This window comes from Nelumbo lutea, chromosome 8 (assembly GCF_056320005.1).
Source record: "Nelumbo lutea isolate HS-2025 chromosome 8, American lotus-T2T, whole genome shotgun sequence".
Lineage (NCBI taxonomy): Eukaryota > Viridiplantae > Streptophyta > Magnoliopsida > Proteales > Nelumbonaceae > Nelumbo > Nelumbo lutea.
In genome coordinates this window covers 31,208,289-31,235,506 of record NC_142691.1, presented here as the reverse complement: position 1 = coordinate 31,235,506, position 27,218 = coordinate 31,208,289, and the positions used below count along the sequence as shown (strand labels likewise).

At 43.9% G+C, this 27,218-nt stretch overlaps 1 protein-coding gene across 4 annotated transcripts in view; it reads right to left on the bottom strand.

The window, feature by feature from the left end:
- The window catches only part of LOC148843691 (glutamate receptor 2.8-like), a 57,775-nt gene that overhangs the window by 9,178 nt on the left and 21,379 nt on the right, over positions 1 to 27,218 (bottom strand). The gene's annotated exons all lie outside the window — the stretch shown is intronic.

Genomic DNA, 27,218 nt, shown 5'->3' with positions numbered 1-27,218 from the left:
CCAGGGCAAGCTCGACCGGACTCGAGGCGAGCTCCATCACACTCGCAAGGGGAGTGAATCTCAGGAGCTGCTCGTCCGCGACTAGGAGGCACAGATTGCCCGGATTTCTGAAGAGAGCGCGCGTTATAGGGAGGAGTCGTCAAGGGTGGTGGCGGAGAGGGAACTCCTCCGGCAGCAGGTGCGGGACTTGGAGTCTACTCTTCTGGATTGGACTCGGAATTTTGTCCAGATGGTGGAGGCTGAGCGAGAGAAGGCGGTCTGGGATTTCAAGGACTCCAAGGAATATCACGACCTCCATGTGGAATATGGCTCGAGTTCGTACCGCTCTGGGTTTAAGCTCTGCCGGTGGTTGGTTCGGAAGAAATTCTCTGGGCTCATCCTTGACGATATCACTATGAAGGGCCTGTCTCCCGAGACGGCAGACCAGGCGGAGGAAGAGGATCTTGACTCTATGGAGGACGAGGACAAGGAGGTGGGTCCCTGAGGCTTCGGCGGTGTTTTTCTGGACTTCTGGTGGTTCCTGGGTGCCATAAACCCGGTCTTGCAAAGATCTTTGGTTGGGCAGTTGTGCCCTTTGGTTGTCAGACTTTTACCGAGCTATTTAGCTCTGTTATTGCCTTGTTATTTTTCTTTCTCTCTTTTTTTTTTGAAATGGTAATGAAATTTCTTCTTTTTTCTTCTAAGTATGGTGTGCTCTCTTTATTTTTGGTAAGGCGATCTCAATACTTGAGCTATTAGGGCTACATACCCGAAGTAGGACTTTTCGATAGTCGTTATTGCGAACTATCCCTTAATCATTTAAGGCATCTCTATGGTGCACAGCGAAGTGATTACCATGTGTGCCCGAACCATACACCTGTCGGTCGTTCCTTAGTTCAACCAACGCATTGAGACGAACTATGCTTCGCGGGGTTTTAAATCCGAGCTGCTTATGCTTTTGATATTTCATACTTTGCCTTCATCATCGAAATGGCTAAGTCTTTCTTGATGCCGAGGTGTCAATGAGCTCGGTGTTTTAGCCCGTAAGCTGGGGGGTGACTTATAGTCTGCCCTTGAAGTTTCCCCATGTCATGGAGACGACTAGGTCTTATTGCGCCGAGGTCATGTTAGCTTGGCATTTTGGCCCTTAGGCTATGGGAGTGACTCGTAGTCTACTCAGTTGTCACAGGTAATATTGCCTTAAGTTGACAATATTCCATGCCCGAGGTACCTGTTTCCCTTCGAGGGTCTCGAGCTCGTATGTTCCCTCCCGGAGCACTCATTTCACTCGGTAAGGTCCTTCCCAATTAGACCTGAGCTTGCCAGTGCCAGGCTCAGGTACCATAACTTTACGAAGGACCAGGTCACCGATGTGGAGGTTCCGCTTCTTGACCTTGGCGTTATAGTACCGAGCTACTTTTTGCTGGTAAGTTGCAGTTCTGATGTACGCGAGGTCCCTTACTTTGTCGAGGAGATCGAAATTGGTACGTAGCTCATCTTCATTTGTCTTGTCACTGTACGCTTCCAGTTGCAGCGTAGGTACTTCGATCTCCGCCGGGATAACTGCTTCAGTGCCATAGGTGAGATTGAAGGGAGTCTCTCCTGTGGCGGTTTTCTCCGTGGTTCGGTAAGCCCATAGAACACTGGGTAGCTCATCTGCCCACAATCCTTTAGCTCGGTCCAATTGTGCCTTCAGTCCGCGGAGGATGGCTCTGTTTGTGACTTATGCCTGACCGTTTGCTTGAGGGTGTGCAACTGAAGTGAAATTCTGTCGGATCCCCATGTCTTGGCACCGGTTCTAGAATTTGATGTCCTCGAACTGCTTGCCGTTGTTAGAAATTAGTACCCGAGGTAACCCGAAGCGGCACACAATGTTCTTCCAAAAGAAGTTTTGGATGTTCCAGGCTATGATCGTTACAAGAGGTTCAACTTCTACCCACTTGGTGAAGTAATCCACTACTACTACTAAGAACTTCCTCTGGCCTGTTGTTGGCGGGAATAGTCCAAGTATGTCGATGCCCCATTGTGCGAAAGGCCACGGGCTGATGAGATACTTGAGGTCGGTAGCAGGCTGATGGTGAATATTAGCATGCTTCTAGCATTTGTCATATTTTCTGACGAGCTCGATGGCATCTGCCTTCATTGTTGGCCAATAATACCCCTATCGTAGTGCTTTTTGGGCAAGGGCCCTGCCCCCAAGTGTCTGCCACACAGATCCTCATGAATGTCGTGGAGTACGAGCTCGACTTCGGTAGGTCGCAAGCAATGCAGGTAGGAGAGCGTGTAGGATTTCTGGTACAGCCGTTCGTCTATTATGACGTATTTGGCTGCCTGGCGCTCTACCCTTCTGGCCGCATTGCGATTTGCAGGGAGGGTCCCGTGTAGCAAGAAGCTCGCGAGCAGGTCAATCCAGCTCAGCTCTGCTTGAACGACTGGAGTGACCTCCTTTGCCCCCCCGAGAATGCTAGGCCGAGGTAGGTCCTCTATGTACACGGTTCTCATGGTGATATTGCTGGTGCTAGCTAACCTGGACAGGGCATCGGCCTCAGCGTTCTCCAACCTTGGGATTTGCTTGATGAAGTGTGATTAGAAGTTGAGCAGAGCTTCCCTTACTTTGGCTAAGTAAGCAGCCATGGTTGGTTCGCGAGCTTCGTAATCTCCTGTGACTTGGTTGACTACGAGCTGGGAATCGCTGTAGATGACGAGGTGTTTGGCTTTTACTTCTCTGGCTAAATCTAGTCCAGCTATCAACGCTTCGTATTCCGCTTCATTGTTGGATGCCGCGAACTCGAAGCGTAGTGCGTACTCCAATTTCGTGCCACTTGGGCCATGCATAACTATTCCGGCTCCGCTGCCCTGCTGCTTCGAGGAGCCATCTACATGAAGGATCCAGGGCTCCTCATCCCAGTTCGCGCTTGACCTAACTAGGAGAGATGCCACACTGGCTGCTACCTCACGAGGCTCAGACTCAGCTGGCCTGAGAGCTCCGGGCTCACCCGAACTGGGGGCCTCGTGCTCAACCAGCCTGTGGACTTCGGAGCTGAAAGTGCACTCGGCAATGAAATCTGCTAAGGCTTGGGCCTTAATAGCAGTTCGCAGCTTGTATTGGAGGTCGTACTCACTGAGCTCAACAGCCCACTTCGTCAATCGACCAGAGACATCGGGCTTAAGTAAGACTTGCCTCAGAGGTTTGTTGGTGAGGACGATAACAGAATGAGCCTGGAAGTATGGACGGAGCTTCCGAGCTGCGATGATCAGTGCGTAGGCTAGCTTCTCTATCTCTGGATATCTCGTTTCTGCTCCCTGCAATACTTTACTAACATAATAGATGGGTCGTTGGACCCGATCTACTTCCTTTATCAGTACCGAGATGACCACTTCGTCACTCGCCGAGAGGTACAACTCTAAAACATCGCCCTCTTCGGGCCGGGTTAAGATTGGCACACTAGCGAGGTATTTCTTGAGCTCGTCAAACGCGAGCTGGCAGTCTTGGGTCCATTCGAACCCTTTGCTTTTAATTGCCTTAAAGAAAGGCAGACAACGGTCCACTGACTTGGACATAAAGTGGCTCAGGGTGGCTATTCGACCATTCAACCTCTGAACCTCCTTCAATTTCCGGGGTGGTCTCATATCTAAGATGGCCTTAATCTTATCCGGGTTGGCCTCAATGTTGCACCGATTAACAATGTATCCTACGAATTTGCCCAAGGTGACATCGAAGACACTTGTTTGGATTCAACTTCATGTTAAATCGTCTCAGGATTTGAAAGACAAAATGCAAGTCTTGTATTAATTCGTGTGAGAATTGAGTTTTGACGACCATGTCGTCTACATAACATTCTATTTTTCTACCAATTAATGGCTCAAATAATTTATTTACAAGCCTTTGAAAGGTTGCCCCAGCATTTTTCAACCCGGAGGGCATAACCTTGTAATAATATAGACCGAATTCTGTGATGAAGGCAGCTTTTTCTTCGTTCGCCGGGTCCATCCTGATTTGCTTATAGCCCGAATAGGCGTCTAAGAAACTTAGCAATTTGTACCATGAGGTCGCGTCCACTAGGCGGTCGATTCTGGGGAGTGGGAAGCAATCCTTTGGGCAGGCTCGGTTTAGGTCGGTGTATTTGATGCACATGTGCCACTTGCCATTAGCCTTCTTTACCAGAACGGGGTTGGCTACCCAGCTCGGGAAATGGACTTCTCTTATGAAGTTGGATGCAAGGAGCTTCGCGACCTCCTCATCGACTGATTTCCATCTCCTGGGCTAGGTTATGTTTCTTCTATCTAACGGGCCTAACTACAGGATCAGTATTGAGCTTGTGAGTTATAAGATAGGGGTCTATACCGGGCATCTCTGTCGCGGACCATGCAAAAACATCTATGTTTTGAAGTAGGAAACTTACTAGTTCAGATCACAGGGGTTCCTAGACTGAAGCACCGATCTGAAGTGTCCGAGTTGGGTCAACTGCAGAAGTCGGAATAGCAACTATTTCTTCCATGGGCGCAGCTCATTCTTCGCCTTGCTCCGTAGGCCGCTCCAGTTTGAGGCCGTCGGCCATCTTGGTCTTCCCTTTAAGGGCGGCGACATAGCACTTGTGAGACTCAAGCGGGTCGCCCCGCGCTACCCCCACTCCAAAGTCTGTAGGGAACTTCATCGCCAAATGAAGTGGAGACCACCGCTCGTAGGACATGGGTGATCGGCCGACCTATTATGGTGTTGTATGGGGAGGAGGTCACAACCACTAGGAAGTCATGGTTGAGTCTGACTACGCTGGGCCATGTGCCGATTTCCACAAGTACTGTTATTTTCCCAAGGGGCTTGACTTCTTCTCCACTGAAGCCCGCCAAGGGAGTGTTTGTGGGCCTCAAGTCACTTCCCTACAGCTGAAGCTGGTCGAACACGGCTTTGAAGAGGATATCCGCCGAGCTACCCGAGTCAACGAGGATGCGCCTGACCTCGAAATCATTGATCCTTACTTTTATGACAAGCACGTCGTCGTGGGGGTAGTGGACCCGCGCGCATTGTCCTTCGTGAAGAAGACTAGTTCCTTTGTCTTTGGCCGCTTCAGAGGATTTTGTTCTTCCCTGGCAGCTTCGCAGACTGACGTCCGAGCTGCCGCCGAGGTACAGCCTTCAACGATCGAGCCTCCAACTATCATGTGGATGGTGCCCCGAACTGGCCTCTCTTCCGGAGGCTGCCTCTGTGACTGCTCTGCCGGCTTGCTGCTGGACTCGGGAGCATCCTTACCGTGCTCCCCCTGCCGACCTACCTTATTATTATTATTATTGTTATTACTGTTATTCTGTACAAAATTCCTTAAATATCTGCGACGAATGAATTCTTCTATCTCGTCACGGAGATTCTTACAATTCTCGGTACTATGATCGTGGTCTCTATGAAAACTACAATACAAATTTTTATTCCTTTCGTTGGGATTCCCCCTTAGGCGGGGTGGCCACTTCACGTACGGGGCATCCTTGATCGCCATCAGGATTTCAGCCCGCTTCGCATTCAGTGGGGTGTAGTCAGTTCGGTCCGCTACGAGGGCTCGGAATGGCTGACCCAGCTTTGCCCCCCGAGCTACATTCTTCTTCTTTCGGCTATCTCCTTGGCTGGAAGGTTCTCCTCTTTTTCTCTTTTCAGGGGCGCTCTCGCCCTTCTGGTTAATCTCCTCTTCCGTGGCTATGAACCTATCCGCGAGCTTGAGGAGTTCAGATATGGTCGCCGGCTGGTTGACAACCATGTGCCACTTGAATTCTTTGTGCATCACGCCCTTCTTGGCTGCTGCGAGGCGCACTACGGGATCCAGGCACGGTATCTGCATGCATGCATCGTTGAACCGCTTGATATAGCCCCAGATGGACTCTCCCTCTCTTTGGACTATGCTGAGAAGGCTTTCCTCAGTTCGCGGGCACCGCTTGCTGGTGACAAAGTGGAACGTGAAGGCTTGCTCGAATTGCGCCCAACTTCTTATCGATCCGGGTGCCAGGTTCCGATACCATGTGCGGGCCACTCCTCTGAAAGTGGTGGAAAAGGCCACGCACATGCAAGACTCATTGGCCCTCACCAGGTGCATCTGTGACTGGAAAGCGTCTACATGATCATTTGGGTCGAACGACCCGTCATACTTGTCGAGAGGGGAGAGCTTGAAGTCCTTGGGCATTGGAACAACCAGGAGCTCGGGAGACAGGGGGGATGGAACAAAAAGGAGGGGAGTTTTAACTTCACCCGAGCTTACCTCTTCCCTGCCTCTGAGCTCGGGCAGGTTGTGGGTGGTAGTTCTGTGAGCTTGGCAGCGGCGTCTTTGATTCTTTGGTGGGCTCGGCATTGGTGCTGCTCGCCTCCGTACTGTCAGGGATAGTCTTTGAAGAAAGCGACTCGGGCCACTGGTGATGGCTGCGGACAGAAGGGTCCTTCTTAGAGTCTGTAGCCAGGATCTCAAACTGAATCTCCGGGAGTGGGGCCTCGAACTTCAATTGCTGGGGTGACGTAGGCCCGGCAAGTTGGGATCCTCCCGACCTGACTGCCCGCGACAAGACCGGAGTAACTGGTCTTTCCTTTCTACCGTTGGAGGAGGCTTGGCTCTTAGGGGGGTTCTGGGAAGCCTCTTCTTGGCGAGAAGGGCGTTCATTCTGGCGGTGAGACCTAGCTTGTCGCGAGGCCAGGTGCCTGGGAGGGAGTTGAGGCTGAGGCTGAGGCAGCTGAGGGAACTGCTGTTGATAGTGGTACTGAGAGACTTGGTGCAGTACATGCTGCTGGTAGAGCTGAAATTGCTGAAACTGCTGCATTTGGGCTTGCATGGCCCTCATGGACTGCACTAGGTTGTCGAGCTGGTTCTGGCTGGTCGCCAGAGGGACAACAGTTGGTTCAGCGAAGGTTGTCTCAACAGAGAGGGGAAGGGGGACACTCACAGGCGCCACTCCTCGTGGCACGTTCAGGGTAGGGACTCCGTCCACCAAGAGGGGAATGGTGAATTGCCCAATGCAAACCACGGGGACCTGGAGTTGTTCCCTGGCGATGTCCATCTCCATGCTACGTCCGACATTGCTTGAAGAAGCCATGAATGCTAAGTTTTCAGAAAGAAGGAACTGTGAAAGCTTAGAGGAAGGCTTTTAGAAGCGTTTCTCACAAACGGCGCCAAATGATGCGGCACGATCCGGGCACTCCTAGTTGGCTGCTGACTAGCTCCTGGTTGGCAACAGACAGCACCTGAGAAGATAGAAAGGAAGGATTCCCGGGGATTTTACCCGGTGGGAATACTCCGATTCTTAAGTTAGAACGCAGAGGAAAGAGAAAAGAAGAGTGCGGTAGCTAAGAGTGTAGGTCGCTTTATCACTATGCTCGAGAGATTAGCTCGCGAGCGATGATGTATTCAGTCTAAGGTATGAGAATGCTAAAATATTCCAAAGTCTGAAAATCCCTTTTCTCTTCTGCCTTGAGGGCTTTTATAGGGGCATTCTTGTTAGATCGGGCGTAACCGCCACTGGGCCCCTGCCACAGTCGTTACCTGCCAGGGCTGCGCAGGTGGCCATTGCAACGTACTCCTTGCCCGGGTGAGTGACACGTCTCCAAAGGGCAAGCGCGCCTCCGCTTGCTAAGAGACGTGGGTGCAAACTTTCGAAAGGACAAGGACTACGTCGTCAGTTAAGGAACGTGGCACAGTCTGATCGGTACGACCTGTCAAATAGAAGCTTCCTGAGGAACGTTCGTGCTGCTCATTTGTGAGCTACTTTGTAGCGAGCTCGGAATACTTCAGTGTTACCCTTAGTAGAATTGGTCCTTGGGATGACTTATTTGCTTGGGGGCTCGGGCGAGCTGGTTTCCCTAGCTCGCAAGCTAAAGTTGCCTCGGAATATCCCTTTTGAGGTAGCTCGGGGAACCCGGAGCTCGCGTTGTGGTGAGCTCCTTCTTCTGCGAGCTGCTTTATGGGCTCGTTACTTGGTTGTACTAGGCCACGATATTGAGTTGTTACTCGTGCTGAGTCAAGTCCACATGTCACCGTTTCGTAGGTCAGGCCAAATCATCCTCCATCAGGTACATTTTAAGAAATCTTTGATTCATACGATGTTGCATTTCTTGCACTAGAACAAGAAAACTTTGAAGAAGGTTCAAAGAAAGAAGTTTGGATGGAAGTTATGGATGAAGAAATTGAAATGATTGAGAAGAACAAGACACGGGAGTTGGTTAATAAACCTAAAGAAAAAGAGCTAATTGGATTAAAATGGGTTTACAAAACAAAGTTTAATGAAGATGGCTTAATCCAAAAAGCACAAAGCAAGGTTAGTGGCCAAAATCTATACACAACAACCTAGGGTAGATTTCCATGAGACATTTGCACCAGCTGCAGGAATGGAAACAATTAGAATTGTGCTTGCACTTGTTCAATTAAAATTGCAAATGTTCCAATTTGATGTGAAATTAGCCTTCCTAAATGGAGATTTAGAAGAAGAAGCCTATGTTGATCAACCACAAAGATATGTAATAGATGGAAAAGATGACAAGGTTTACAAACTTTGAAAAGCTTTGTATGGCTTAAAGCAAGCACCTCAAGCATGGAATGACAAGATTGATAAATACTTTCACAAGAATGGATTTGAAAAAAGTCCAGACGATCCATCACTCTGTGTCAAGGACAGTATGCATGATTTTATTCTTGTTTGTCTTTAGGTTGATGATTTGATTTATATAAGTAACAACCCAAAATTGTTGAATGAGTTCAAGTTAGCAATGACCAAGGAATATGAAATGATTGATTTGGGGGTTAATGAGATACTCTCTTAGAATTCAAGTGAAGCAAAGACATGGTGAAATTTTTATGTCCCAAGAGAAGTATGTTGATGATTTGTTAAAAAAACTTCATATGTCAACTTATAAGCCCCTAACTACTCCTATGGCTGCCAATGAGAAGTTGTGAAAGGAAGATGAAGCTGAATTGGTAGATGCATCAATCTATAGAAGCCTTGTTGGTTCTTTGATTTATCTCACCAATACAAGGCCAAATATCAAGTAAAATTCATTTTGGAGTAGCAAAAGAATACTTAGATATGTGAAAGAAACTAAAAGCTTTGGGCTGAAATATAAATGTGAAACTGACTACAAGTTGGTTGGATTTTTAGATAGTAATTGAACTGGTTCCATAGATGATTGAAAAAGCACAACTGGATATGTTTTTTCCTTGGGAAGTAAAATGATTTCATGGTCATCCAAAAAGCACAATAATGTAGCACTCTCTTCAGCTGAAGCAGAACACATATCAACCACTAGTGCATCTTGTGAAGTAATTTGGCTTAGTAGACTTTTGGAAGACATTCCGTTTGTGCAGAATGGTCCAGATAAAATCTACTGTGACAACACTTCAGCTATTGCACTGACCAAAAACCTAGTTTTTCATGGAAGAACAAAGCATATTGAACTGAGACACCATTTCATTAGAGAATCAACTGAGAAAGGAGAAATTGACTTGAAGTTCATCAAGAATAAAAACCAACTTGTTGATATCTTCACCAAGCCTCTAGCTTTAGAAAAGTTTGTGCATTTTATATCTCTAATGAAAATTACAAATTAAGAGGGGGTGTTGAAAAGTATGAGTGGTAAGTGTAATTTTTTTTAATATTTTGTCTTATATATTAATGAGTAGCCTTGGGAATTGTGAGCCGAATGTTCTAGACTTGTAAAAGTAAAATCCCTTTTTGTATCATGTAATCTAAAACTTTTTGTTAGAGAGAACAAGAAGTCAAAAACAGAGTAAAACTTAGAACCATAAGTTGGCTTTCCATCTTCTTATCTTCATTCTATCTTCAACTTTTCCCCCTTGTGATTTTTGTCTTTCCTTTAATATTTTACCACTACAATTCTGTTGTTCCAACAGATTTATTTAAATTAATTTGTTGACCAGACCAACTATAGAAGCTATCTAAGCACTAGTGGATATAAGGCAACTCCAATATAGTAGCCCGTCCATAGATAATCATATCATCAGAAAAAAGGAGATTATTAACAACAAACCCTAAAGCCCCAAATTGGATGCCCTTAAGTCTTCCTTTTGTAATGTCAATTATGAAGAGGTGGGAAATAACATCGAGGCAAAATATAAATAGACAAGGGGAGAATGGGCAATCTTGCCTGAGCCCTCCTTCAGGTTGGATTAGAGGCCTTGGAATCCCCTTGATTATCATACTCATATTTGTACAGGCAATGTAGAAGTAAATGAGATGGCATAAAATCTCAGAAAAACCTCGAAACTACAAAACCCTAATTAAAAAGCTCCGTTCTACTCTGTCATAGGCCTTTGAGAAGTCTAATTTGAGGAGAAAATCTCTAACTCTTCCTTTCTTCTTTCTCAAAGAATGGACAATTTTGGAGGCGATAATTCTGTTGTCAAGAATGTTTCTTCTCGGTGTAAAAGCATTTTGTAGTGGAGCGATGAGTCAAAGTACGTATGATGGTCTTGAGTCTTATTGTAATAATCTTGGCAATGGAGCGATGAGTCAAAGTACATATGGTGGTCTTGAATCTTCTTGTAATACTCTTGGCAACTATTTTGGTCAAGTCCATAAGTCTGAGGTTAGTTGCTCCCTCCACATCTTCCATTTTTTGGAATAAGGACAATGTTGCATTTACTTCTTGGGTTCTATGAGGGTGAGCAAATAACTCTTGCATATACCCCACAATATATTCTTGGGTACAATCCCAATTTATTTGGAAGAAACGAGAAGATATGCCATCTGGGCTAGGTCCTTTAGGGGGCCAATGTTAAATAAGACTTCTTTAATTTCTTTTATACTTGAAATAGCAGTACACATTAATATTCTTAGCTTCAGAGATATCAGTAGGAGCCACCTTATGATCAAGAGATGTCAGATCTGGATTGGTAGACTAGGGATTCATAAATTAATCATTGATAAGACCTATTTCATGAGGTTCATTAGTCCAAGACCCATCATCCTTACGAAGTCAACTAACAAATTTCTTCCTTCTTCCCCACTAGTAAGCCGATAGTATTTCAATCTTTTCCTCCAATGTCCCTCCATTTCAAGCAAGTAATCAACAGTGTTCTCTCCTTAGCAATGTTTTGTTCTGCTCTCTCGCTCCCCTAAATTTCCTGTAGTCTTTCTCTAATAGAAAATGCATTGCTTCCAACCGCCAATGTAATCGCCACTCCAAGAGTGTAAGTCATTAAGACATTAAGTAAACGTTCTAAAAGAGAAAAGCCAGGCATTCTCCACAACATTTTGGTAGTTTGGGTGCTTAGACCAAGAGTTTTTCAAAGTGCAATGCAAACCTTCCTCACCTCCTCTCCTTGCTAGTATGAACCACTATTGGTGCATGCATGGTCACTTCTTATAATCCATAGATGTTGGATTGACCCAAGCCAATTGAAAGGCTTGCAACCAATTTGTTGAAGCTAGAGCTCAATCCAACCTTTCACAAATTGGGTCATCTAATTGTCATCCATTAGTCTAGGTAAATTTAGGTCCTTTAAAGCCTAAATCCACCAGATTACAAGAAGAGATGAAATTCTAAAGCTTCTTAGAGTTCTGAAGCAGTTGACCTCCAAATTTTTCATTAGCATGCATTAGGGAATTAAGATTGCCCAATGATTAATGGCTGTGATTTAGACTCTAGAAGGTCACTAAGTTGAGAGAAAACTTCATCTACGTGTTGATTTCAGATGGCCATGGTTTGAACAAGAGAAACAAAAAAGTTATGAGAGAAATAAAATAAACTTGAATCGGGTGATAACTTTTTGCATAGGGAAAGGAAGTTAAAATAAACTTCCACATGCTTCGTTCGAGTGTGAAAAATAGGATTGAAGGCCAAGTTAAGTGGCACCAATGTTATTACACCACAATACCGGAGGTGGAGAGGTGTATCCAAGATCGTGAAGAAGGGATTGGATCTAGAGGAGTTCTGTAACAATATTGACAAGAGATCTTAATTCTGCTTCAATGCTCGAATGAGCAACGGTTGGTTGCTTTTTGGAACTCCAAGAAATGAGATTTGAGCCCAAATAAATAGCATATCCACCAATTGATCTCTGGTCATCAGGAGAACTGGCCCAGTCAGCATTTGTATAGTCAGTGAGCTCAACCGAGGATGATGGAGAGAAGTGAAGACCATGATTAATTGTGGACTTCAAGTAATGAAGAATTTGTTTGACAGCCAGCCAGTGTTCATCAATTGGAGAATGCAAAAACTAACAAACTTTATTAACAACAAAGGATATGGTTCTCGTGATGGTGGCATACTAAAGATCTCCAACAACAGTTCGGTACTCAATGGGATTAGTCACAGGAGTGCTAGAGTGACAAGAGAACTTGAAAGAGGTGGCCATTGGAGAAGGCACTTGTTTGACACCATCTAGCTTGGTTCAGCATAGGAGTTCTGTTTTGGAGCAGCTACAGTAGTCCGAACCAGTGAAGAAGGAAGAAGAAGATGAGGAAGAAGACAAGAGAAAGAGAGAACAGGAGGGTTTAGTCGAACTGATTAGTCTTCCATTCAGTCGACCCCCTTGTGCTTATTAGGTTCTAATTACACTTACAAAGACTAAACTGCCATCACTTAAGTGTGGGGCAGAGTACTCTAATAAAACAGCCACATAAGCAAAGTACTTAACTGACATAAGATTACTAAATTACCCTTATTCGGCTCACTCTAACACTCCCCCTCAAGCTGGAGAATATATGTCATATAATCCCAGCTTGTTACATAGATGATTCACTTTCCCTGAGTTTAGAGCTTTTGTAAACAAATCTGCCCATTGATCATTCGAGCCCACATGTTCTGTGTTTATCTCTCTAGCAATGACCTTCTCCCTCAGAAAGTGGCAATCAACCTCTATGTGCTTTGTTCTCTCATGAAATACAGGATTGGATGAGATATGGAGTGCAGCTTGGTTGTCACAATACAGTCTCATAGGTTTATCCATGTGAAACCCAATTTCTTGTAGAAGATTCCTCAACCACACTAACTCACAGGTAGTATGTGCCATGGCCCTATACTCAGCTTCAACACTACTTCTGGCCACAACCGTCTGCTTTTTACTCTTCCACGTCACAAGATTTCCTCCAAGAAATGTGCAATAGCCCGTAGTAGATCTTCTATCATTCACTGAGCCTGCCCAGTCTGCATCTGTATACCCCACTACTTCAAGTTTTCCTCCTGGTTTATACAATAGTCCACGACCTGGAGCTCCTTTCAGATACCTCACAATTCTAAGAATTGCATCCCAGTGAGGTATACGAGGGTCCTGCATGAATTGGCTCACCACACTGACTGCAAAGGATATGTCGGGTCTCGTGATAGTTAGAAAGTTCAGCTTCCCCACTAGTCGTCTATACCTTCCAGGATCTTCAAATACTTCTCCTGTATCACTGCTCAACTTAACATTTGGTTCCATAGGGGTCTCAGCCGGTTTTGCACCTAAAAGTCCTGTTTCTTCCAATAGATCAAGAACATATTTTCTTTGGCACAGATTTACACCTTGTTTTGACCTGGCAACCTCTATTCCCAAGAAATATTTCAATGTTCCAAGATCTTTTGTTTGGAAATGGTTTTGCAAAAATACCTTTAATTTGCCAATCCCCAAATTATCACTGCCAGTAATGACAATATCATCCACATAGACCACTAATATAATCTTCCCAGCTTCTGAGTCATAGATGAACACTGAGTGATCTACCTGGCATTGCTTCATTCCAAAACTCTTCACCACTTCACTGAACTTCCCAAACCAAGCACGCGGCGATTGTTTCAACCCATAAATTGCCTTTTTCAATCTGCATACCTTACCATCCTCCCCCTGAGCAACAAACCCAGGTGGTTGCTCCATATATACCTCCTCCACAAGATCACCATGGAGAAAGGCATTCTTGATATCAAGCTGAAACAGAGGCCAATCATACATAACTGCCAGGGAAATTAGTACACGAACAGAACCAATCTTAGCCACCGGAGAGAATGTCTCCATGTAGTCTACTCCATACAACTGGGAGTAACCTTTAGCAACAAGTCTGGCCTTCAGATGCTCTACACTACCATCTGGCAAGTATTTCACAGTATACACCCATTTACATCCCACAGCATGCTTACCAGGTGGGAGAGTAGTAAGTTCCCACGTTTGAGTATGTTGAAGAGCAGAAAGTTCCTCCTCCATTGCCTGCCGCCAATCAGGTGAACTGAGAGCTTCTTGGACATTGTTAGGTATGGAAATAGAGGATAAAAGGGAAACAAACTGGCGATGTGATGTAGAAAGACGAGATAATGAAACGAAATTGGAAATGGGATAGAGGGTAGAACTGCGTTTACCTTTCCGTAAGGCAATGGGTAGATCAAGGTTTGAGGGTTCAACAATAGGAGCCATGAGAGGATCCGCAGATGAGGTAGAAGCTGGAGGAGGGGCCGGTGCCGTTCGACGTGTATACACTTGCCGGATTGGTGGACGTTCAATGGTGATCTGCATGGGATGAGGTGATGAGTCTACTCCAACAACAACATCTGGAACTGGATCACTGACAGGGAGAGGAAGAGGAAGTGCGGGTGGAGACGAGGGTGCTTCCGGACTTGAGAAGAAGGGGACTGACTCAAAAAAGGTGACATCAGGACAGACATAGCACTTCCGGGTAATGGGATTACAACACTTGTACCCTTTCTGAGTCCGTGAGTAGCCAAGGAAGACACATTTAATTGAGCGTGCATCTAGCTTGTCTATTCCAGGGCTCAGATTGTGGACAAAGCACACACAACCAAAGGCACGAGGAATTAATGGGAATGGAGATAAAGTGGGAAACAAGATAGAGAAGGGGGACCGACCATGAAGAATGAAGGAGGGCATCCGATTAATGAGAAAACATGCAGTGAGTACAACATCACTCCAAAAACGTTTAGGAACATTCATGTGGTGAAGAATAGACCGAGCAGTTTCAAGAAGCTGACGGTTCTTCCGTTCAGCTACCCCATTTTGTTGAGGGGTTGTATGCACATGATGTCTGATGAATAATGCCATGCTGTTCTAAATACTGTTGAAATGAAGTAAGAAAGTATTCACGACCATTATCTGAACAGAGAATTTTGATTGGAACACCAAATTGTGTGCGTATTTCAGCATGGAATTTTTGAAAAATAGAAAACAATTCACTTCTTTCTTTCATTAAGTAAATCCATGTCATTCTTGAACAATCATCAATAAAGGAGACAAAATACTTGTACCCATTATAAGACTCTATTTTGATTGGACCCCAAACATCTGAATGAACCAAAGAAAAAGGACTCAACATACGACTCTCAACTCTTGGACTGAAGGACACACGACGATGTTTCCCAAACTGACATGACTCACATTGCAAAACTGACAAATGACTCAATGACGGGACCAAAATCTTGAGAGCCTTGAGAGATGGATGTCCCAGTCGGCAGTGCCATTGTAGAGGAGTAAGCGAAGTCTGAAGAGCAATTGAAGATCCACCACCGTCAAGATAGTACAGTCCACCAGCTTCATGCCCCCCACCAATCTTCTTCCCCGTCTTGAGATCCTGAAAAACACAGGTGGAAGGAAAGAAGGTAACAGAACAGTTAAGAACTTTGGTTATTTTACTAACAGACATAAGATTGAATGGAAACTTAGGGACATATAAAGCAGATGATAAGGGCACAGGAGCCATGTCAATATTACCAACACCACATATGGGAGATGAGGACCCATTGGCAAGTGTAACAGTTTGTGATGTGGAGGTTTCAGAGAGAGAAGAGAACACACCTGGAGTCCCGGTCATATGATCTGAGGCTCCAGAGTCAATAATCCAGGGAGTGGTTTTAGATGACATGCAAGCAATCCAGGGAGTGGTTTAAAAAACCGGCTGGGTCACGGTTCAGACCATGCCACATCATCATATATATATATATATATATAAATGTATAAATATATATTTTATCAATAAATAATGTATAAATATGTTTTAGATATGTTATATGTATTTTCATATTTAATTTAAGATTTTTTAATTCAGTTTTTAATTTTTTATTTATAAAAAATATGAAAAATTGCAATTTGAGGCCAAAAAAGGGTTTTTTTTTTCAAAATTAGTGGGGCAAGGCCTCTATAGCCCCTTGGAACGCAAAGATCTCGAAAAGTTACCAAAAAAAATCACCTCAATTGGACATAGGAGTTCAAAGTTATGGCCTCCGAAAGTTTGCATACATTGAGTGTGCAACCCACGACCCGGTGACTGGGTCGAATGGGTCAATGGTTGAATCGGCTGGGTTGAATGGGTCTTGACCAAGTCAATGGTTTTTGACCATCTAACGGGTCTTGACTGAACTGGACCTGGAATCCTAGCCGGGTGACGGTTTGAATGATTCGAACGAATAGGTCAACGGCGGGTTGAAAACACTACTCCAATGTATCTTTCTCGAGCACTCAATTGTTTAAAAGGGGAATAGATGTTTTGACCATCATTCTAGAAAAACGCATATGCCCAAAATATTACATTTCTTGAGATTGTATGTTTCTTCAAGTCTTTTTCACCTTTTTTCAAAGGGCAAGTTACAATGAAGAGAGGAGTCCTCTTTGTTTCCTATTACATTTCTATATTTTGGATGCAAGGTGACTGTTGAGGGCCCAGGAATAGGATCTCGTCACGGGTCGATCCACGGGGAAAACCTCCCGTTTGCCCTTGTTCCTTCCTGCTCGTGATGAACCTATCTTGGCACCTTCGGTGATTTGTCCAAGAGATCACCAACTCTCCTAACTCACTCTTGACTGAATAATTTGATATCTCATTCAATAATGGGGTCTCCTTAAATAGGAGATTACAAGAGTCCTAACCAAAGGGAGTCTCCTTGCTGAATAGGGAGACTTCCAGTTTTATCTTGCTAAGGATAAGATAAGATAATCCTAATTTGATAAGCTACTAACAAGATAAGATAAGCTAAGCTAATCCTAATCTGATAAGCTATTAACAAGATAAGATAAGAGATAAGAACAATAAGATAAGAACAAGCAAAATGAGCTAATCTAATCTAGATAAGGCTGCTGTTGCCGAACTGGGTAGGATGAGCATCACTGAATCCTTGTTGTTGCTGGCGGTGGGCCCGGGGCCTGTTGCTGCCGGCGGCGATGGTACGTCTTCCCAAGGAAGGCGTCCATAACATTACTCCCCTCCTGGACTACGAGCTTGTCCTCAAGCTCGAAAGCTGGATATGTGGCTTGGAACTCTGCCAATGGGATCCATGTGGCTTCTGTTGGTGGTAGATCACACCATTCCACCAAGACTTCAAGGATTCCACGATTAAAACGAGAGCAGTGACAGTTTTAGGCTGGGGAACGAGTTTGCCATCTTTCAAGGGTGGCAAGGAGGGAACTTGGTCCGGGGGAACACCCATAAATGGTTTCAGCAAGGAGATGTGGAAGACATCATGAATTCGGCTAGTCTCTGGCAATTCCAACTGGTAGGCCACACTGCCAATCAGTCACAGAACCTTGTAGGGCCCATAGTACTTAGGGGCCAGCTTCGGGGCAGCCTTGTGGCGCAAGGAGCGCTGCCGGTAGGGCTGGAGCTTCAACCAAACAAATTGTCCTGGATCGAACGACAGTTCCCGATGGTGCTTATCATAGTGGAGCTTCATGCGGAGCTGGGCCTGCTGTAAGCGAATGCGGATGTCGGTGAGGAGGGCATCGCGGTCCTGTAAGGAGTGATCGATTGCGTCCAAGCGAGTAGATCCAGGCTCGTAGGACAGCAAGCGGGGAGGATCCCTGCCGTAAACGACGCGAAAGGGAGTCATGCCGAGGGAGGAATGGTAGGCTGTGTTGTAGCAGTACTCAGCCCAAGGAAGCCATTCCAACCACCGTCGAGGTTGATCGCCTACGAAACAACGGAGATACATCTCGATAGTGCGGTTAACCACTTCCGTCTGACCGTCAATTTGTGGCTGGTAAGCTGATGAGTAGGCCAGGGTGGTGCCGTGTAGTCGAAATAACTCTTTCCAGAAGGCACTAGTGAAGACCGGGTCTCTATCGCTGATGATGGATTCCAACAACCCATGTAAGCGAAAGATATGTGTAAAGAAGGCGAGGGAAACCGAAGTGGCACTGTACAGGTGTGATAGAGGAATGAAGTGCGCATATTTAGAGAAGCGGTCGACTACCACAAAGAGAACTGATTTGCCCCCTACCTTGGGAAGTCCCTCAATGAAGTCCATGGAGATGTCGGCCCAAATCTGCGATGGGATGGAAAGGGGCTGAAGGAGGTTTGCTGGGTGTAGGTTTTCCCATTTGTGTTGTTGGCATGTGGAGCAATTCTGGACAAAATCTCGAATAGAAGTCTTCATACCTCACCAATGGAAATCAGACCGGACACGGTATAGTGTTTTTTGAATGCCCTCGTGGGTGGAGTTATGGATGCTGGTGATGATGGTGGGAATCAACGGGCAGTCTGCTGGAAGATGGACTCGTCCCTTATACAGTACCAACCCGTCGTGAAGTGACCAATCGGGGTCGGCCGTGCCGGTCTGGATCTTCTGCAGTAAGAGCGACCATTCTGGGGACTGTAGTGCTGCCTTCTTAATGTCATCAAACAGAGAGATCCGAGGTTGGGAAATGCTACATAGAACCATCACGTCTTCTTCTCGCCTAGACAAGGCATCAGCTGCGCGATTAGAGGATCCCGCCTTATATTCGACCTGGAAGTCAAACCCGAGCAGTTTGCTAACCCAATGCTACTGAGGGGAAGTGGTGAGACGCTGCTCTAACAGGTATTTGAGGCTGTAATGATCAGTTTTGACGATGAATGACCGCCCCCACAAATACGGCCTCCAGTGCTGGATGGCTCGGGCAAGGCCGATTAGTTCGCGCTCATAGGAAGGGACATGCTAGCAACAACAGGATCTGGGTCATGTACCTCTGGCACAATCACTTGGGACACCTTTCTTTTAGTTCTTTGAAATGTCTTTTCCCAAAGTTGTTTGAGTTGATTCTGTTCAGTTATATCCACTTTGGAGTGTGAGAGTTGCTAGTTAGGAAAGCATTGTAGGCAGTCTTTTAAACCAAGTAATAAAAGAAGTACTTTTGCTTTTAATATTGTTCACACTGATGTATGGAGGCCATATCCTATCCCTTCCATGGGAGGATTCTAGTACTTTCTCTTGTTTGTGGATGATTATACATGATATTCTTGGATATATTTGATGAGATCACGTGATGAGATTCCTAACTTGGTATGACAGTTCCACCAGATGTTTCTCACACAATTTGGAGCGAAAACTAGGGTTTTTAGATCAGATAATGCAAGAGAGTACATTGAGAAGGACATGACCACGTATTTCCTAGAACATGAGGTAATTCATCAAAGCAGTTGTGCATATACACCACAATAGAATGGAGTTGCTGAGAGAAAAAATAAACACATTGTGGAAGTGGCAAGGAGTCTTATGGTGTGTGCTTCAGTTCCTGTGTAGTTTTGGGGAGATGCAGTTCTTACGGCCATGCATTTGATTAACTGTCTTGCTTCACGGACTTTGGGGTTTAAGGTGCCATTTAGTCTATTTTTTCCAGATGGGGAGATATTTCATATACCTCTGAGAGTTTTTTGGTGTGTTTCCTTTATTCACATTCTTGACCCTCATCGCAAGAAATTGGATCCTAAGGCCAAGAAATATATTTTTCTTGGGTATAATTAGAACCAAAAGGGGTATTGCTGTTATGACCCAGTGTCGAGGAGCAGATTTGTCATAATGGATGTTACCTTGTTTGAACCCACCTTCTTCTTGAGTGGTTCTCCTCAGGGGGAGAGTTTTGGGGAGGAGAACTCACAATCTGTTCCTCTTCTTATTTCTTTGGTGCCTTCATTAGTTCAGCCAACACCTTCATCAGCTCAGCCAACCAACACCTGCACCTCCAGTTTCGTTACTTGAGTCACTACGAGCAGCCTCACAGAAATATCAGCACCGGTAGATGATGGTTGACTCCAAACCACTCTCTATCAGTCCTTCTTAAACTCCAGAATCAACAGATATAGTTCCAGGCATTCCTCTTGATCTTGAGACTTATGTTTTCTGATGATAATGCTCCTGCCCCTAACATCATTCTTGCATCTGATCCCATTGACCTTAATCTTCCCATTGCACTTCGTAAGGGGAAGAAAAAGTGTACAATCCATTGCATTTCACACCATCTTTCCTACAATGCCTTATCACCCTCCTACCATGCTTTTCTTTCTTCCTTGGATTTTGTGTTTATACCCAGGAATGTTACTAAGGCTCTCTCCAAACTTGGGTGGAAAACAACCATGCAAGATGAGATGGATGCTTTAGTTAAAAACTGAACTTCGGAAATAGTTGATCTCCCCCCAAACAAGGAGATAGTTGGATGTAGATGGGTATTCACAGTGAAGTATAGGGCTAATGGCAAGATAGAGAGGTACAAGGCAAAGTTGGTAGCAAAAGGGTATACTCAGACCTACGATGTTGATTATTTGGAAACCTTTGCACCAGTAACTAAGATGAGTTCAGTTCGTATCCTTTTATCTCTAGCAGCCACCTATTCATGGCATTTGTTCCAACTTGATGTAAAAAATGCCTTCCTCGACGGTGATTTATAGGAGGAGGTATATATGGATATTCCAACAAGCTTTTATGAGAATGTAGGTAAGGGAAAGGCGTGCAGACTCAGAAAATATCTGTATGGACTGAAACAGCCACCTAGGGCTTGGTTTGACAGGTTCAGAGGCCACTCATCCGTTTTGGATACACATAGATACAATCTAATCACATTCTCTTTGTGAAGAGGAGAGATGCTCTGGTGTCAATTCTGCTTGTGTATGTGGACGATATAGTAGTGATAAAAAATGATCTAGAGGAGATTGATGATCTCAAAAAATCATTGTAGCAAGAATTTGAGATCAAAGATCTTGGTGAGATCAAATACTTCTTTGGGATTGAAGTTGCAATATCCAAGCATGGGATCTTTATTTCATAGAGGAAGTATGTACTTGACCTATTGTAGGAAACTAGAAAGCTGGGGACCAAACCAGTAGACACTCCTATTGTTCCAAATCATAGAGTCAATGGTGTAGATGGTGAGTTGGTAAAGGATGTAGGGAAATATCAAAGAATGGTGGACCGACTGCTGTATTTGTGTATGACATGACCAGATTTTTCTTATGCTGCCAGTGTTGTGAGTCAATACCTGCATGCACCTCAGGTTCAGCACTGGGAAGCTATTGAGAGGATATTTGCATATCTGAAAAAGCACCCTAATAGAGGCATTATTTTCTCAAATCATGAGAATCTAAAGCTAGAGTCCTATACAAATGCAGATTGGGTAGGATGCTTAGATGACAGGAGGTCTATATCAGGAGTGTGTACCTTTGTAGGTGGAAACTTGATCTCTTGGAAGAGTAAGAAGCAAGCGGTTGTGGCAAGGTCAAGTGCAAAGGCTGAGTATAGATCCATTGCTTATGGTGTCTCAGAACTTCTTTGGGTTAGATCTCTTTTGAGTGAGATTGGGTTAAAAGCAGAGAAACCTATGATGTTATACTGTGACAATCAAGTTGCAATCAATATTGCCCACAATCCAATTCAGCATGATAGGACAAAATTTATTGAAGTTGATAAACACTTTATGAGAGAAAGGGTAACAATCGGAGAAGTCTATATGCCTTATGTCTTTTCAGAGTTGCAGCTAGCTAATGTTCTCACTAAAGGGGTGGGCAAAGAACAAGATTGAACATGATCTACGCAAGTTGGGAATGTGTGACATTTACTCCCAACTTGAGGAGGAATATTGAAGATTAATTAGTTTTATGATTTTTTTGAGTAGATGTTTTATGTTAGTTGTTAAATAGGTGGAGACCACAGTAGTTATGTGAGTCCAAATTTTATTATGTTTTTGTGTCTTATATATGCTATTTTATGTCTTGCTGCCCTATAAGGGTATAGTTGTCTTTGTACTGCTCTATTATTTTTAATATAAATAATAAGTGAAGGAGGCGGCTAGAATTTTGCTCTCCTTTCTTTTCAAATTCTCTTCTTCTCCTTCTCTCTTCCTCCTTTCTTCAAGAAACTCCTTTTATTTCATATTTTTTAATTCACCAAGCTTTCTACTAAGGGGCGTATCGGAGGGGTCTCGGAACAATACGTAACGGCCAATACGACACTGTAGATTTGGTCATCCATCACTTAAAGTGTTGAAGTCTCTCATTCCGTCGTTGAGTCATCTTTCAGTTGGGGAAATATCACTGTGTTCCCTTTAATCCTAGGATTGATAGTTGTATGCCGAGTCCTTTTTCTTTAGTTCATTTAGTTGAGGAAACATCATCGTGTTCCCTTTAATCCTAGGATTGATAGTCGTATATCGAGTCCTTTTTCTTTAGTTCATTTAGATGTTTGGGGTCCAAATAAAATAATGTGTGTTAATGTTACTTTCGTGGAATCCACTCCGTTTTTCTCAAAGTCAGGTGATGTTTCTTCTTCCTCACCACCTTTTCTTCCAATCTCCATTAAGGACCCCATTCCACTTGTTCCAGTTGTGACCAAGTCTTTGCCTCTGGTGCAATTTCTTGTTGAATGGCCACCCATTCGTCAAGTCTATACACATTGACAACATATACCAGTTCCTCCAGCTTCATCACTATTGACAAATCCAGCAGTTGTTCCCACACTAGTTACAACCCCGGTTTCTGACCTTGATCTTCCTATTGCCTTTTAGAAAGGTAAACGCAGTTGCACACTTCATCCCATTTCTAATTATGTTTTTGTTACTCACTTTTCTACTTCCCATCGCTAGTTTATTTCTTTGTTGCTTTCTATTTTCGTTCCTAAAGATATCCAGGAAGCCCTTGCCTCTCCAGGGTGGCACCATGCAATGGAAGAACTCTCCACCTTAACTCATAATCATATGTGGGAGCGTTAAAATCTAGACTGGTCGCCAAAGGGTATTCCCAAACATATGATATTGACTACACGGAGACCTTCTCTCCCGTTGCTAAAATTGGTCCAGTCCATGTTGTGATATCTCTAGCTACTATCTATGATTGTCCTCTCTTTCAGCTTGACATTAAGAATGCTTTCTTATATGGTGATCCATTTGAGGAAGTCTATATGGAGCAAGCACCAGGGTTTGTTGCTCAAGAGGAGGATGGTAAAGTGTGCAGACTAAAGAAGGCCATTTATGGACTTAAGCAGTCTCCTCATGCATTGTTTGGTAGATTCAGTAAAGTAGTAAGGCAGTTTGGTATGAAAAAGTATTAGGTTGACCACTCAGTATTCAGTCATGATTCGCATGCTGGGAAGATCTTATTGGTGGTATATGTAGATGATATTGTCATTACTGACAACGATAGATTGGGAATTGATAGGTTGAAGACCTTCCTACAGGAACACTTTCAAACCAAGGGCTTTGGTAAATTAAAATACTTCTTGGGGATAGAAGTAGCAAGGTCTAAGCATGGTATTAATTTGTGTCAAAGGAAATATGTTCTTGATTTGTTAGAAGAAACTGGATTATTAGGTGCCAAACCAGCCAATATCTCTAGCTGCCATGAAATCAAATACCAAGTTGAGCAATGATATGGGTGAAGAATTTGAAGATCCTAGAAGGTACAGGTGGATGGTGGGTAAGCTAAGCTAACTAACCACTGGGATGTAGTTCTAAGGATTGTAAGGTATTTGAAGGGAGCTCCTTGTCGTGGCTTGATATTTAAGAGTGAAGGAAATCTCAAAATAGAGGGATACACTAATGCTGATCGGGTTGGTTTTGTATCTAACAGAAGATCCACCACAGGTTATTGTACTTTCCTTGGGGGTGATCTGGTGACATGAAAAAGTAAGAAACAGACAGTTGTGGCAAGAAGCAGTGCAGAAGCTGAATATAGAGCCATGGTACATACCACTTGTGAATTAGTGTGGTTGATAAATCTTCTACAGTAGATGGGATATTCGATTGACACTCCAATGAACCTTTATTGTGACAACCAAGCTGCAGTCCACATCTCTTCTAATCCAATATTTCATGAGAGAAGAAAGCATATAGAAAGTTGACTGTCACTTTGTGAGAGAGAAGGTACTTAGTGAAGTGATAAATAATGCATATGTTAACACGGGGAGTCAATGGGCAGACTTGTTCTCTAAAGGATTGAGTCGAGGAAGAGTGCACTACATATGTAACAAGCTAGGACTATATGATATATATTCAACAACTTGAGGGGGAGTGTTAGTGTCAATTGTATAGGGGTATTTTAATCTTTCTATTTAAATTTAAAGCTGATGTGTAATGTTTATATTAAGTGATGTGTCCCATACTTAAATAGGGACATAATAGTCTTTTGTTTATAGGATAGAAACATTTAAATATAACCTGGCCGACTAGAGAGAAGAATTATGCTCTCTAGTTCGAACCAGAATTCTCTTATTCTCTATTCTCTTCTCTCCTTCTTCTTCTTTTATTCTCTCTAGTATCTCTTCTAATACTTCTCTAGCACTAATACTAACAGAATTCTAGTGCAAATCAGAACTATAACATCCCTCTTAGTAGCTTAGGGTTTCACATAAATACCGGGGATTGATTTTTCTCACAATTTCAGCCTTATTGTTAAACCAGCCACCATTTGTACTATCTTGTCTCTTGCTACTTCTCAGCAGCGGGATGTTCACCAATTGGATTTCGACAATACCTTCCTCAATGGGCTTGTCACAAAAAACATTTACATGCGTCAACTGATGGGCTTTGAAGATGCTATCACCCCTCTCATGTCTGCAAATTAACTAAAGCCCTACATGGGCTTCATCAAGCCTCACGAGCATGGTTTTCTCATCTAAGTACCAAACTTACTGAGTTGGGATGTTGGGCTTCTTGTTGTGATCCGTCATTGTTCATATATTCCAGAGGGGATCACCATGTCTATCTACTATTGTATGTGGATGACGTGTTGCTCATTGGGACCTCTCCATCCCTCATTCAGTCTCTTATTCATGGTCTGGCTCATGCCTTCAAGCTAAATGGCCTTGGACCTTTACATTATTTTTTGGGGATCAAAGCTCACAGAAATACTAATGGTCTTTATCTCAGCCATTGACGGTATATTATTGATCTTCTTCACCGTGCTGGCCTTGATAGAGTCAAGCCTCTTTCAACTCCAATTGCAGCCTCTACCAAGCTATTAAAACTACATGGCTCGCCTCTCTCTGATCCCTCTCAATATCAGAGTATTGTTGGGGGTCTCTAGTATCCCACTCTCACTCGGCCTAATATTAGCTTCGTAGTAAACAAGGCCTGCTAGTTTTTACATACTCCCACTTATGAGCATTGGACGGCAAGCCTAACACGTTCTTCAGTATCTCAAACATACACTAAACCAGCTCTTCATTGTGACAACGTAGGTGCTTGCTACCTTGCTTCTCAGCCCAATTTTCACACTTGCACCCATTATATTCAAGTTGATTTCCATTTTCTATGAGATCTCCTTCTCAACTGTGCACTTTACATTCAGTATATCCCATCTGTTGATCAACTCGCTGACATTTTCACGAAACCTCTGTTGGTTCAGCTGTCTTAATTTGTATGTTTATCTTTGTTGGGTCTTAAGTCATTAGTTATTGGGCCTTAGTTACTGGGCCTAATCTTAGTTAGTGTTTATACAGCCTACAGATCACAAGTGTGTTGTTGGATGAGTACAACTTTAGGGAATGGTCTGTCTCAGCCATGCTTTTCATCACATCCCGGGAACTCACTGGTTACTTGGGCGGGCAGAAGAAGGAACCAGAAGTGGGGAGTGCTGAATATGTAGCTTGGCACAAGGAGAATGCTACAGTTATGTCCTGGCTACTTGCCTCAATGACTCCAAGAGTAGCTAGGACTGTTCAACATTTCTCCACGGCTGCCAAGATATGGGAAAAAGTTTCTAAAACCTATGGGCAAAAAAAGAATAATGCCAGAATTTACAGACTGAATCAAGACATTGCTGCCTTGAGGCAAGGAGATATGAGTATTGCAACATATTTTGCTACACTAGAAGGACTATGGGAAGAGTTAGATCACCACCTTATTATTGATTGGGAGAGTGTCGGAGACGAGGAAAAGCATGACAAACAAATTGAAGAGGGTAGAGCATTTAAGTTTCTGATGGCCTAGAACCTATATATGAGAGCATAAGGTCCCAAATTCTGGGAAGGGATGAAATGCCAGACTTACATCATGTTTACTACCTTATGAGGAATGAAGAGGTGAGAAGAAAAGAGATGCAGGTTGATACTCAAACAAAACTAGCTGAACAGTCTATGGAGCATTTGGCCCTAATCTCTACAAATCAAAAGGGAAATAGGCACTCTGACAAGAGACATGTGAAGTGCACCCACTGTGGAGGGGAAAGGCATGTGAAAGAGACCTGTTGGGTTCTCCATCCGCATCTGAAGCCAGCTGAATTGAGGAAAGATAAGAAGCATCTGAAGGGTCAATCTGCAAGTGTGAATCTGGCTATAGGTCAAAGTGATGATGGTTCAAAACACTCATCTACAGTTACTTCCTCTTCCATGGGACAAACTACTAATTCCCCTCGAACCGGGTCCTTGGGTTTTACTACCGATGAGGTAGAGGTACTTAGCCGGGCCCTAGCCCGTCTAAGGACCAATTCTCTTCCATCTTCCTCCCTTGCCAGATCAGGTATTGATTCTGGTGCAACTGACCACATGACACACATGTCTTCTCTATTTTCTTCCTATCATTTAATGTCTGGCCAAGATAAAATGAGGGCTGCTGATGGTTCTCTCTCTACCATCTCTGGGAAATGAGTGGTTGACCTAAGCAATGACCTCTCACTCAAATCTTTATTGCAGATGTTCTGACTAAAGGGCTAGCTACAGTGAAATTCGTGGACTTACTTGGCAAGCTAAACATGATTGACATCCATGCTTAGCTTGAGGGGGAGTGTTGGTTCGGCTGTCTTAATTTGTATGTTTATCTTTGTTGGGTCTTAAGTCATTAGTTATTGGGCCTTAGTTACTAAATCTAATCTTAGTTAGTGTTTATTTTGACTAGGTGTCCCATCACTAATCAGGGGCATTCTTGTCTATTTATGTAACATTATGTAATGTCCTTATATATAATAGATTAGGGCTGGCTGAGGATTATTCTGCCGCCCATCTCATATCTTCTTCTTCTTCTTCTTCCTCTTCTTCTCTCATTCGACAGCCCTATTTCAGCAAACAACCTCTACTGTCGCCATGCTTTACATCATTAGTTGACAAGCTGCAT